The sequence below is a fragment of the Haliaeetus albicilla genome, chromosome 18 (assembly GCF_947461875.1).
Source record: "Haliaeetus albicilla chromosome 18, bHalAlb1.1, whole genome shotgun sequence".
Classification (NCBI taxonomy): Eukaryota; Metazoa; Chordata; class Aves; order Accipitriformes; family Accipitridae; genus Haliaeetus; species Haliaeetus albicilla.
Window position 1 is genome coordinate 27216116 of NC_091500.1, and position 14032 is coordinate 27230147.

The following is a 14032-nucleotide window of genomic DNA, read 5'->3' on the forward strand; positions in this document are numbered from 1 at the left end:
GACATCTATACACAATCTTAATTAACCCAGTAAATGAGAAGTGAAAAAATAGCAGTTGGCTTTTACATGACATTTATACTTGTGAATGAAGTTTGCACAGACACCATCATTTACATTTCTTATTTCATCTCCCATTTACAGCAATGTGAAATACCTGCCATTTTATTTAAATTATTACTAACTAAAGAAAACAATCTACAAACACTGCCCATTACTTACATCTCCCCTTATTTCCCAGGCAGGTGGCTTAAAGAACTGCAAACTGTGTCTCTGTTATTTTTTGTCTTAACTTCACTGTTACAGTGCCCAATTTGGTTTGACAGAAACAACCCAGTTCCCTGTTGGTGACCGTTAAGGAACTTTGCCCACTGCTTGATACCTGGGGAAAATGTGATTCTTGTCACAGGACCACCGTCTCTCTTGGAGGTAGCCTGGGACCACATCCATCCTGCCTAATGGCAAGCACTGCCCAAAGCTCCAAATTATGATCATTGTAAGGCTAGGCTTTTCATAGTCAAAAGAGAGAAATGGCTCTAGCCAGGATACATTTCATGCCTCGGGCATCCTCACCTTTCTCAAGAAATTACAAGCCACTAGAATTCTGTGCTCTGTAATTCTCCTAAAAGGACAGCACTGCTCCTCACTCTTCATCTCTTCTGTTTAACAGGAGGTGGGGGTGTGAATGATTCCATAAAAACAGTTTTGCATAGATTTCTGTCATGTGATTCTTCCATAAATACAGAGAAAAGGGAACTAATGAAATATGCCATGTCAACAATCTGCAGTAGCAGAAAGCATCTACCTATCTGACTTTATCCAATACATCTAGAGGTCATTTTCAACATACGTGTGCCATTTATTGCTCACAGTACAAGTATAAATGCATTGCTCTTAGTTAATACAACTGTGGTACACTTACAAACTGGATATGTCTAGAAGACAGGATAATACTGAAAATCAACAATCTGTCATGGAAATCACTGACATTTTGATTAAATTAATAGAAGAAATTATTTACAAAATAGCTGAGTGAATTATTAAACCAAATACATCAAATATCTAAAATATATAAATAATGAATTTTAAATCTGTCAGAGTATGGGTTAAATATATTATATGATAAATATTATTCAGTCCCACTAATAAATTTTCTTAAACAATCTTAATCCTCCTTGCTGGTTTATGCTAGAGTAATATATGGCAAGCACTGGGGTTTCCCTTAGAACTTGGTTTTGTATAATTACAGAACTCACCTTTTTGGAGAAACACAGATCTACTATCAGGAGGACAGCTGTATGACAATCTTGATAGGGAAGCTGGTCATACTGTGGGCAAATTTAATAAAGAAATAAATCAGACATTAAAATAATTCTCTGAGGAAACTTACTTCATTTCACCAGTAACCATAGTGAGTTCATATTATTGCCATTGTTTTTATAAGTTGTTGCCATGACTTTTTTGACTTTTGGGCTAGATTGGACTTAAAACACAACAGATGGCTACAATTATGTGTCTGTAACTTTTTTTTAGAGTAACTAAACAGAGCACAATAAAATAAACAGGCTTATATTCCAAAGAGACTCTCACAGTTTAAGACAGCTATACATGATTATTAAAAAAAAATCCCTCAAATCTCTAGACTCTCTATACAATATGAATAAAACATAAATAAGAAATTCACAAATGCACTGTATTCAGTAAGCACGATTCATGCCTATAATCTAATTTCTATGATTAGCAATTTCAGGAGCACTGAATAAAGTGAAATCACATCATAGTATTGTGATTATTTGGGTGTGCAGAAGTGCTAGCTTGGGCTCTTTGTAGGGTAGTTTTTAAATAAGTACAGCTTAATTGTAGTATTTATTACCTAGAATGAGTGTTGAAGAAGACTTTGGATCAACTGCTTTTTAGAAAAAGAAATTTATTTAATTACCTTATGGTACTTTGATTTTTTTATCACTGGACTTAGTAAAGGGCAAAAAGAGACGTTAATAAGGAGAAGGACAAAGGCATGGAAAGGAAGAGAGTACTGCCTAAACAACACCCCACTAAATCAACAGCACGGTGTGAGGTGAGCATCATTATGTCTTTAAAGATGTGTCATGTAACACAGATTACTTTAACAGAAGGTACTTTGAAGAGCGTAAACAGCCTAAACTATTGCAAAAAGCAGGGTATATCTGACAGAATATCACCTTAACCTTTGAACTTTCTAGTGCTGTTTTTTGCTATTTTATTTTTAAATGAGGCTATTAATTTATTTCTTCTCTACAAAGTATCAACATATCAACATATTAAGGCATTTATAATCATATATTTAGACGCATGTGTCGGTTACTCAAGACTTTGGGTATTATTAGCAATGTCTTGGTCATGGTCTGTTTGGGAAGGTCAGCAAGGAAACATATATGGCATGGGAATGAGCCTTTCTGCTCCTGTAACACCCCAGGCTGCTAAATCCAACCTGTACAGCACAACCCCACAGTTCAGCTGCCCATCTATGACTGAGGCAGAAACTGTTTTTTCAGAAATCACTGTAATCTGTTCAGTGACTACCTGACCATACCTGCAAGATTGACATGTCAAGCTGAAGTTTTGCAACCTGAAATCAACAGCTTTGCCCTCATTAACAACATAGTCTAGCTAAACTTCACAACCTGTGGATGATGTAGACAAATGCAGAGTAGCAGACTTGGACAGATCAGTTTGAAGTACCCATGCTCTGTGCATGTAATCTTCTATTTCTCCCATGAAAAGCAGCCATAACTTACCCAAGAAGAGTCCGGGGGGGGGGGGGGTCTGGATCCCTAATGGTGCAATGCCTTCATTTCTGCATGTTTATGGAACTCTATCCTCATCCCTCAGTGCATTTAGCACATTTCCAAAGCCATCCAATAAGCTTCAAATGAACCACAGCAGAGAGTTTTTGACATGATGGTGGCAGCACACTGAAGGATCAAGACAGTAAAATGCCTCCTTACCTTGGAAGATAAGAAAGCAGTTTCTTGATTTTGGTCCTGTTGACTCAACAGTTCTGACTGATCTTCTCATCATTTTTTTCCTCATCCTTGCTGTACACATCTTCCATGGGACACTTTTTGCTTTGAAAAGTGAAATTTTACACAACTTATCAAGAGCAAAGAGAATTTTTAAAGTAAGAAATTATCTAAGCTGTGAAAGCAAAGGTGACAAGCATGAGAAACTTAGAAAGCATAATAAAAGCATGATAAATCACAAGACACAAGCAAGATGACCAGTTCAGCAAAGCTCTCCAGCACATACTAACCTTTAAATACATGCTGAAATTCACTGAGGCCAATTCCTCTTAAGTACTTTATTGTATCCAGGATAAGTTGTAGAATACAGTAAGTAACAAAAAAGGCCAACAGACATGTCATATTTTTCAAGATTTATTTCTACGCATTTACTAAAATTCTGTATACAAAACAAGGTAATTGTGCCTTTATGGTGTCCACAACATTCAATTTATTATGATATCAAGCTCACATTTGCTGTAGGGCTCTAATTTTAGTTAGAGTAAAATTCTTGGTAAATCTAAACATAGACATAGAATCACAGAATCATAGAATAGTTTAGGTCGGAACAGACCTTTAAAGGTCATCTAGTCCAACCCACCTGCAGGACATCTTCAACTAGATCAGGTTCCTTAGAGCACCATCCAACCTGACCTTGAATGTTTCCAGGGATGGGGCATCTACCACCTCTCTGGCCAAACTGTTCCAGTGTTTCACCACTCTCATCGTAAATAATTTCTTCCTTACATTGAGTCTAAATCTGCCCTCTTTTAGATTAAAACCATTAACCCTTGGCCTATCGCAAGAGACCCTGCTAAAATGTCTGTCCCCATCTTTCTTATAAGCCCCCTTTGTATATTGAAAGGCTGCAATAAGGTCTCCCCAGAGGTGTTCCAGCCCTCTGATAATTTTTGTGGCCCTCCTCTGGACCTGCTCCAGCAGGTCCATGTCTTTCCTGTGCTGAGGACCCCAGAGCTGGATGCAGCACTCCAGGTGGGGTCTCACCAGAGCAGAGCAGAGGCACAGAATCACCTCCCTCAACCTGCTGGCTATGCTTCTTTTGATGCAGCCCAGGATATAGTTGGCCTTCGGGGCTGCAAGCACACATTGTCGGCTCATGTCCAGCTTTTCATCCACCAGTACCCCCAAGTCCTTCTCTGCCAGACTGCTGTCAATCCCTTCATTCCCCAGCCTGTATTGATATCAGGGGTTGCCCCAACCCAGTTGCAGGATCTGGCACTTCGCCTTGTTGAACCTCATGAAGTTCACATGGGCCCACTTCTCAAGCTTGGCCAGGTCCCTCTGGATGGCATCCTTTCCCTCAGGTGTGTCAACCACACCACTCAGCTTTGTGTCATCTGCAAATTTGTTGAGGGTGCACTCCATTGCTGAAGATATTAAACAGTGCTGGTCCCAGCACAGACCCCTGAGGGACACCACTTGTCACCGATCTCCATCTGGACATCAAGCTGTTTACCATCCAACCAATTCCTCATCCACTGAACAGTGTACCCGTCAAATCTATGTCTCGCCAATTTAGAGAGAAAGATGTTGTGGGGGACCATGTCAAAGGCCTTGCAGAAGTCCAGATAGATGACATCCATAGCTCTTCCCTTGTCCACTGATATAGTCACTCCATCATAGAAGGCCACTAGGTTGGTCAGGCAGGACTTGCCCTTGGTGAAGCCATGACGGCTGTCTCGAATCACCTCCCTGTCCTCCATGTGCCTTAGCATAGCTTCTAGGAGGATCTGGTCCATGATCTTCCCAGGCACAGAGGTGAGGCTGACAGGTCAGTAGTTCCCAGCATCTTCCTTTCTACCCTTTTTAAAAATGGGTACAATGTTTCCCTTTTTCCAGTCACCAGGGACTTCACCTGATTGCCATGATTTTTCAAATATCATGGAGAGTACCTTGGCAAATATATCAGACAATTCCCTCAGCACTCTGGGATGCATGTCCTCAGGTCCCATAGACTTACGTATGTTCAAGTTCCTCAGGTGGTTACGAACCTCATCTTCTCTTACAGTGGGAGGGACCTTGCTCCTCCAGTCCCCATCTCGCAGTTCATCCACTCAAGAGGTGTGGGAAGAGAGACTGCCAGTGAAGACTGAGGCAAAAAAATTTGTTGAGTACCTCAGCCTTTTCCTTGTTTGTCATTATCAGTTTGCTAGTCTTGCTCACTGTGGGGGGCACGCTTTCTTTGACCTTCCTTTTCCGGCTGACATACCTGTAGAAGCCCTTCTTATTATTCTTTGCATCCCTTGCCAAGTTCAGCTCCGGCTGTGCCTTGGCCTTCCTGACCCCATCCCTACACAACTGGGTAGCGTCCCTATAATCTTCCCAGGATACCTGTCCCTGCTTCCACTGCCTGTGCATTTCCTTCTTGCCCTTTAGTTTGACCAGCAGGTCTTGACTCATCCACGCCGGTCTCTTGCCTTCCTTGCCTGATTTCTTACACCTGAGGACTGAGAGCTCTTGTACTCTATGGAAAGCGTCCTTAAAGATCTGCCAGCTCTGTTTTGCTCCCTTGTCCCTGAGGGCAGTTTCCCAGGGGGTCCTATTGACTAACTCCTTGAAGAGCTGGAATTTTGCTTTCCTAAAATTCAGGGTCCTGACTGTACTCTTTGCCTGACCCATATCCCTCAGGACTGCAAACTCCACCAGTGCATGATCACTCCAGCCCAGACTGCCTCCAATCTTGACGTCACTGATTAGCTCATGTGCTTTAGTGACCATCAGGTCCAGTATCACATCCCCTCTGGTACGACTGTCTATTACCTGGCTTAAGAAGTTATCCTCAACGCATTCCAGGAGTCTCCTGGATTGCCTATAGCTCACTGTGACACTTTTCCAGCAGATGTTGGGGTGGCTGAAGTCCCTCAGCGGGACAAGAGCCTGTGAATGCGATGCCTCCTGTAGCTGGAGTAAGAAGGCTTCATCAATAGGCTCCCCTTGATCGGGCAGCCTGTAGTAGACACCAACCACAAGGTTCCCCTTGTTGCCTTGGTCCCTGATTCTTATCCATAAGTTTTCAACCTGTTTGTGGCTATTCTTCAGAGACAGTTCTTCACACAATTTATTCAGTCTGGCTGTATATATATATATATTCAAAAATGCCAAGGAAAATTGGAAAAACAAATTTGCTGTACCACTGACACTTGTTTCAGAAGTGTCGTGGAAACCTACAAAGGGTAAAAGGAAATAGTACTGTTTAAGGCTGGCTAGACCAAGACTGAGATGGACACTGATTAAGTTTAATCACCAATAAACACTGGAATTTATAATTTGATTGACATGTTGTGAGCATGGTTCATACAAAAGGCTTTGCCGAAGAATATTCACATACACTGTACAGAGTAATTTTCTGTATTCGGTATTCCTTGAATTACGAAGAAGCATACCTTTTGCTTAGTTTGGTTCCTTTTCAGTTTAATACTGATTTCTAATGTATGGAACATGTTTTGTTTCTTACTTCAATAGTTCCTTTAAAGTCATCTCTTGATTTTAATTCTGGCTAGTTAAATGTTTCCTAAGAATCTTTATAAGCGGTTGAGGACTACATGAAAAAACACCACGGACACCACATGAAAAGGAAAACTCTACTCCAGTTCTTTCAAACCAAATTCCATCAGCTTCTGTTGAAATCATGAACTCACCACTTTCTTTACGAGAGTAAAGCTGACACTCATGAACCCAAACACTCTGCAAAAGTTTGATTTTATAAGATCTGATGAAGGATGAAACAGTGAGGTCTTAGATTTGTTTAATAGGTGAAGAGATATGACCACACCAAAGTGTAAATGGGAATTGCCAGGTCGGTGTGAAGAATTTGAGTTCACTCTTGCAGTGCTATTTATATGAGGCTTCCCTCTCTCCTACAAGAAAACTGATGGGGGAGTTTTCTACAACTTGCTCAAACACTTCATGGAAAGGAGATTAGTTTGGCTTTAATTTAACCAACTAAATTGAGTGTTATTACTGGAAACAGCTCTAAGCTTTTCAATTCCCCTAATGAGGTCCAAACTTCTATGGATGCTATCACCTGAGACTACTGTAATATTTTATTTGGATTTAAATCTTTAACTTGGCAGCACTGCTGCGTCTCCGTGGACACCTCTCATTTTAGTTTTATATTCTCCCAGGTGGTTGATTACTTATCCCTGTAACAGGATTCCTTTTCATATCGAGGAAGCTCTGACCTCCATTCCAGCACCATAGTGAAATTTTAGCAGACATGAGATGTTGTTTTTGTTTGTTTTGTTTCGATATCAAGACCAAACAATCCATTATATTGGATTTATTTGACAGATTTTTCAAGGCACCTTAATTTGCTGAGCTTCTTTGATTCTTAATGTCATTTGGAACTAATCTCTTCTGCTAACATGAAAGCAAACTAAGAGCCAAGATTTTTATGGGAGACAGGAAACGTATATTTAAAGGAGTGCTGTGTTATCTTTTACAGCAACAACAAAGGGAATATAGACCCAAATATATCCCAAATGACATGGTTGATTTTTAACTGGTTTCAAGTGTAAGTCTTCTTGGAATATTTATATGGTATCAGCAAGAACAGTAAAACCTGCTTAGAACCACAACCACAAAGCAGCATTACCAGCCACCCTAACCTGCCCAGAACTCTAGCAGGTCTCAGATCAGTTGGAAATGTAATCAGAAGCAGCTATTTCACAGAAGGAACTATTAACACTTCCTTTTGTTTAACACTTCTCCTCTGTTTTATGCTTAGCAATGGAAAAGTAGGAAAAAAATCATCTAGGCAATCATTTTGATGAAATTCTTTATATACATATATATTTAAAAACAACTTTTCATATACAAGAAAGGATAGTTCTAGACCATGACACCATTCTGTGTGACAGAACCCACTGGAACAGTTCCCTAAAGCAGTGTAGAGAGAAGTATTATACTGTCCAGAGAATCTTCTTCCAATTTTGGAATAAAATATATTTATTTAGACTAATTGGTCTCTATGAACTCTTGAGGACAATTTGATTTCTACAGTGCTATCAAGATATAGATATAATAATTGTTTCTTGAGATATATGATTTGTGAAATAGTAGGTCTGCAAATGCTAGCTGAGAAGGCAAGCTTGAGCTCACTTAAGAAATATAGTTAACAGACAGCATATTGCATCGACAAAAGAAAAGAGACATCAGTTAAAACAAGGGAAACAAATTTCACAATGTTTATATTTTCTGCCTAATAAAAGGATGAAGAAAGGAGAGCATAAAACCCCCCAAACATCCAAAATAAAGGGCAAGCTCTAATAAATTAAAAAATAATTTGCTTGAATCAGCACATGGTTTCAGTAGTTTGAAGTAATACAATGGACTTCCTCAAACTACGCAACAGAAGGAAGGGTGTCCTTTGAAAAAATACTTGTGTTCTGTTCTTCCTTATGCAAGGTGAGAATTTGGAAGTATTGGGGTAGCGTTAGGGTAGTTTTCTCAGGCTTCATTCTGCATGATACAATTCTTGCAAGAACACATTCTCATTAAGGCTCACAACAAGCTGGAGGGAAAACAGCTTAGTTAAATTCTAGCAGCGTATCACTGTCCTGTCTTTTGGTAACTGTTTGCTTTCATCCAAAGGAATCCTCAAACCTTTATCTTAACAGAATAAGAGAGATTTCCTCCATTCTTAAACATTTGTGGTAGTTTGAAAGTTCTTAAAGAACAGTGAATTCTTATTCAGGGTGGACCAGCATACTCCAAGCACGCCAAGGAAAATGCTTTTTTCAGGAACTGGGTGACAGGATTGTCACTAAGCTTGCAGGAGCTACTCTGGGGACTGTGCCTGATGCCAGAAGTACAGAGATGCCTTTGGGTACTGTTAGAAAGTCTCCTCTGTCAAGCAAAACAAGGTACGTGAAACCAATTTATGCGGAGAATATGCACCCGCTTTATGCTCAGCCAGACCCAGTTTCCTTCTGCAGATCTGCCTATCCTATTCTCTCACTGGAGTCATCAGATCAGATTCATCTAGATTAGAAATCTATATACCTTAGCTAGGTTACCCCACCCACTGGCAGCAGATCATCTTAAGAGTTTAAAAGAAATTATATGTATTATGCCTAAGAAAGCCTATACAGGGAGCAGCATGCAGTGGCTGACATAGATGCAGATGTCTGAAATGAGGAGTGATGAAACCAGCCTGCTCCTTTCCCATCTCTGGCTGCAGTCCCATGGACTGGTGTATGCTCAATTGCCTGTGAAACATTACACGGACCAACCTGACACATGCAGGAGCAGTGATGGAGGGCAGCGCTCTCATTCATGCTGCGAGGGTACTGCGTGCCCTCTCTGGCATAAGTATGCTCTTTGGACACGTTTGCTACAAAAACCAAAGGAGATTATACCGCCTATGTGCAAGGGCTGATTTTACAAAGGCCTGTAACAGATTTTCCCATGAGTAGCAAAGGTCATATTCTGACTCTAAATTGCCTTTTCTTATCCATTCCTTGCCAGTGTAATTCCAAATGCTAACTTCAGAGCACCAGACTGCAAGAGTCATTCAAAGAAAAGATCCCAGATTTTTATTTTTTAACATGGAATAACTAAGTCATTTTCTTCAGGCTTTCTTGGAAATGGCTGAATCTTCTCAGCCAAAAATTTCCAAAAAGTGCAGCCTGAGGCACAGCCAGGATACGAAATACTACCCTGAAGAAGTGTTACAGTTCAGAAAATCGTAAGGGGCTGAAAACTGGGGGTTAGAACTGGCAACATTAAAAGTAGGGGTGATCCTATTAGTCCCAATTACATACAATTTACATAATCTCTAGGAAACATTTCAAGTCACAAGGACAAGTTAACTAAGTACAAGCTAATTAAGGCAAACTAACTGAGCTCCCAAGTGTTTGGGCTTTTTTTTTTTTTTTTTTTTTGGAACTCTTTTACTTATACTCAGCAGTTCATCTGTTCTGTGGATATAAAAAAAATAGGGCAAGTTTTGCTGGAGTTAAGGTCGTTGACACCTTTTTGCTTTCCACTGCATTTTTCAGAATACATTGTTATCACCCTCAACCTGAGATGTAGCTGGGTTTTTCAGTGTTTCCAGCCAGCAGATGTTATTGAAGCCGAACTCGTATGGAAAACATTCACAGTAAACAATGGCATTAGCAACTGCAGCATTTGCCTGATGGTCAGAGAAGCACTTAGGGAAAAATAAATCAAAGTATAGATACATATTTACATACATATGTGTATGCCAGAGAGAGGGGGATTTCTATGTATATGTGCAGTGCATACTTGCTGCATTATTCAGTGAAGATTCCAGCTGCTGGAACTGCAAATGGTCTAGGAAGTGCTCACAAAACAAAGATTACTACTTTGTCACGGTGTTGTACCAAAACTAAATTAAATTGAACATCCATGAAAATGTTAGTGAAAACTTTTACTGGGTAAAAATCTTGCCATACCGCAACTCAATATGCTTCCTAATATAAAACACTTAAAATACATATAGTATATTATATATACAGTCTCAAAACATGATACATATTTTAACAGAAACATTATAATGATAGTATTTGCATCAGTTTCATTACACCTTTGCAGCTTCTTTTGGATTAGTAGATTTTTCTATGTATTTATGTCATGTAGAAATTTCTATAAGCCATGTCTGATTACAATACCACATAAGTACAAGAGAATTTTGTAATCAAACCTTTGTGATTTAAACATTTATTTGCAGAGAGAGTGGGCCTAAATACTCAAAGGAATGTGGATAATGTATGACTAGATATACTTTTAATAAATAAAATCTCTGCAGTTGTGGGCAAAAGCCAGTATTTAAAGTCAGTAATTGTAATTTTTGTATAAATTGCTGAATATTCTGGTCCAAAGCATCTCCTGCCATCTAGTGGGCAAAATATCTCCTAGGCTGACTTCGGGCAAGGTTCGTCCTCGCTGCCCTGAGAAGCAGAAGATAAAAAATATTTGCACTCATTGGAAATGCAGTTGTAATTGTTATGCAACTAGCAACAAAACAGGTTCACTTCTGAAATCTTCTTTAATATAAGTATTTGTCCAGAAAATTTTTCATTAATATTGGATTTTATGAGTGAAGACTTTAAACATTGGATGTGTTTAATACCATAACTTTATCTCTTGAAATACTTCGGAGTATACTTAAAGTTAAGCATATCAGGTACATACCAAAGACCAAAGTGCCATAATATCAGGCAATTTGAAGGAGGAATCCAAAGTAATAGTTTCAGTTTCAAGGAAAAACCTGAGATGGTTTGCTGTCAAAAGGCAAAGGACTAGAAGACAGTGTACCTATATACTGGTTAGAACCTCTTCCAAACAATAGCACAGTGCTTTCAAAAATCCTTTCAGTTACTTGTAGATTATTACATTCAGGATGCCCAACTTAAAAAAATATTTACTCCAATATATAATAAGATGAGAATCTTACAACATTTAGTCCAAATAAAACCAGAAGACATCATAAGAGTACCATAGCTGATCATTAGTTTTCTTCTTAGCTGGACTTCAAAGGAATTTAATACCTCACAGAAACAAATCAGAATTGTCAGTCCTAAGATGCAATATATTATTGCATGTACAGACACAGTCACAATCCTGACCTTGAAGTATACCTTGGAAAGCTGTACTGGGCACTTTTGTCAGAGGAAAGTCACAGGAATCCAAGAGAGCTCCTGCGATGTTCCTTCACATTCCCACAGTCAATCAATAAAGGAAATTATGGCTTATATCCACAAAGACTGTGCACAGAGAAGGGCCAACACTAAATCCAGGAGCCCTGAATTCAACAGAGAAGAGGTCGTTCTGATCCACATCCAAATATGAATAGTCACAGTTCAGGCCTATCCAAATCAGACATTTTATCTTCATTGTGCCACTGACTAGGTAGGCATTATTCCTCTGAAATCCCTCACTGACCTCAGAACTGGGCCAAATTCTGGCCACAAGGACTCACCTTCAGGATAAAGGTGTAAGAGATCCCTGTGTCACAGTAACAGCCATTAGGAAAGGGTTTGTGTGGTGAGTTGGCCCCAAGCCGTCAGCAAAGCTCCCACACCTGCTCGCTCACTACCCCCCACCAGTGGGACCAGGGAGAAAACAGGACAAACAGGAGTGAGAAAGCTCCTGGGCTGAGATGAAGACAGGGAGATCAATTACCAACCACTGTCATGGGCAAAACAGACTCAACATGGGGAACTTAATTTATTGTCAATTAAAAGAAACATTTAATTATTGATCCAGGTATTGGGAAACAAAAAAGACAAACATCGAAGCACTTCGGGAAAAAAACACCCCTCGTCCTTTCCCAGGCTCGGCTTCCCTTCAGGCACCTCTCCTCCCCCACATCTGGCCTCCGCTCCACTCCTTCCTTCCAGTCACTTCTCCCTCCTTGTTCTTGCCACAGGTCACTCGGTCCCTTTGGTGAGGTGACAGGAGGCACAGGGGACGGGGCTCAGTGCACAGCGGTCCCTCTCTGCTGGTCCTTCCTTCTCTCACTTCTCCTGTGTGCCAGCGTGTGTCCTCCATGGGCTGCGGTCCCTCTGGGGGTATGCCCGCTATGCCATGGAGCACCTCCCGCTCCTCTGACCTTGGTGTTCCTCTGGTGTTCCCTCCTCGGTTCCCTGCTCCTCTCTCCCCTTCTTCCCTTGTATGTCCCCCAGTGGTTTTGCCCTTTCTTAAATATATTTACGCCGAGGCGCCCCGGCCTTGTCTGCGGGGCTGAGCCGTGCCTTGCAGTGGGTGGGTTGGAGCCGGCTGGAACCGGCTGGAACCGGCTGTGTCCGGCTCCGGGCAGCCCCGGCCTCTCCTCACAGAGGCCACCCGGCAGCCCCCCCTGCCAGCGCCTGGGCACCTGCACTCAGTATAGTTTGAGGTCTAGAGGAGCTGATTAATATTAATCTAGATATCAATTAGTTATTTTTTATAATACTGGAAGTAGCACTAAAGGAAATCATAAATCCTACATTGGAAGATTATTTATTAGAGTAAAAATAAAATTAATACTAGAGTAAGGTTAACCACACATGTTTGTTGCATTGTTTTCCCTCCACAGGGTGCCTAGTAACTAAAAGCATCAGGGAAATATTTATTTACTGTTCCTGTCTGGCTCAAACCCACCTTTTTTCAAGTGACACTATGGTCTAAGCATTTACATTAAATCTAGCAAACAAATGTAAAAACAACAACAACAAAATCAAACGCTCTCACTGAACTGATTTCTACTGGGTGATAAAATATCTCTGCCTTGCGTATGAAAGCAGCATCCAGCCCTCGCCTCTGTGGCCATCTTGTGATCTCTAATCCTGAAACAGAGACAAGAAAAACACCTGAAACTTCTGTCCCTGAATACACCACAGCTCTTCCTTCCAGGAGCAATCTTGTTTCAGGTGGCCAGGCAGGGCTGAGGGGCAAGGGGATTCACTGGAGGCACACTGGAAGATGGCTTTGGTTAGCATCGAAAGCTAGCAGTTAATGTTCGGATGAGGATTAGCCAACTGCTCTGCATGCCAAATGGAAAGAAGACATGAAACAAACTGTTCTGTATTCACATCTGAACTCCACATCATCTATTTCTCCTAACAGAAAATGAGAATGAGAGAAAGGAAGGGACAGCCAAAGTTGCATTAGCTTAGGTCTCAAAGCTGCCGTCCTCTCAAGTCACATAGAAAGGCGCTTTCCACTAAGGAGCTTCTCAAGCATTTCAGAGTTACTGTCATTTTCAGATGTAACATTATAGAAAACACCCAATTTGTTAGTGGAGCTCAAACCTACAGACTTGTTCAGAGCATACTTACGGCCAAAGGTCAGCACAGAAATATTTGGGAGATTCATCTGGCGTGTGAATACCTGCTACAGCTGGTACAGCTCATGCTTGATTTAGAGCAGAGACTCAACTGCTGATCTTCCACGTCCACAGTGAGTGTTTACTACTATTTGCTATTTTTCACTGGCTGAAAAAAACCTAGACATTAGCTACCTAAGCA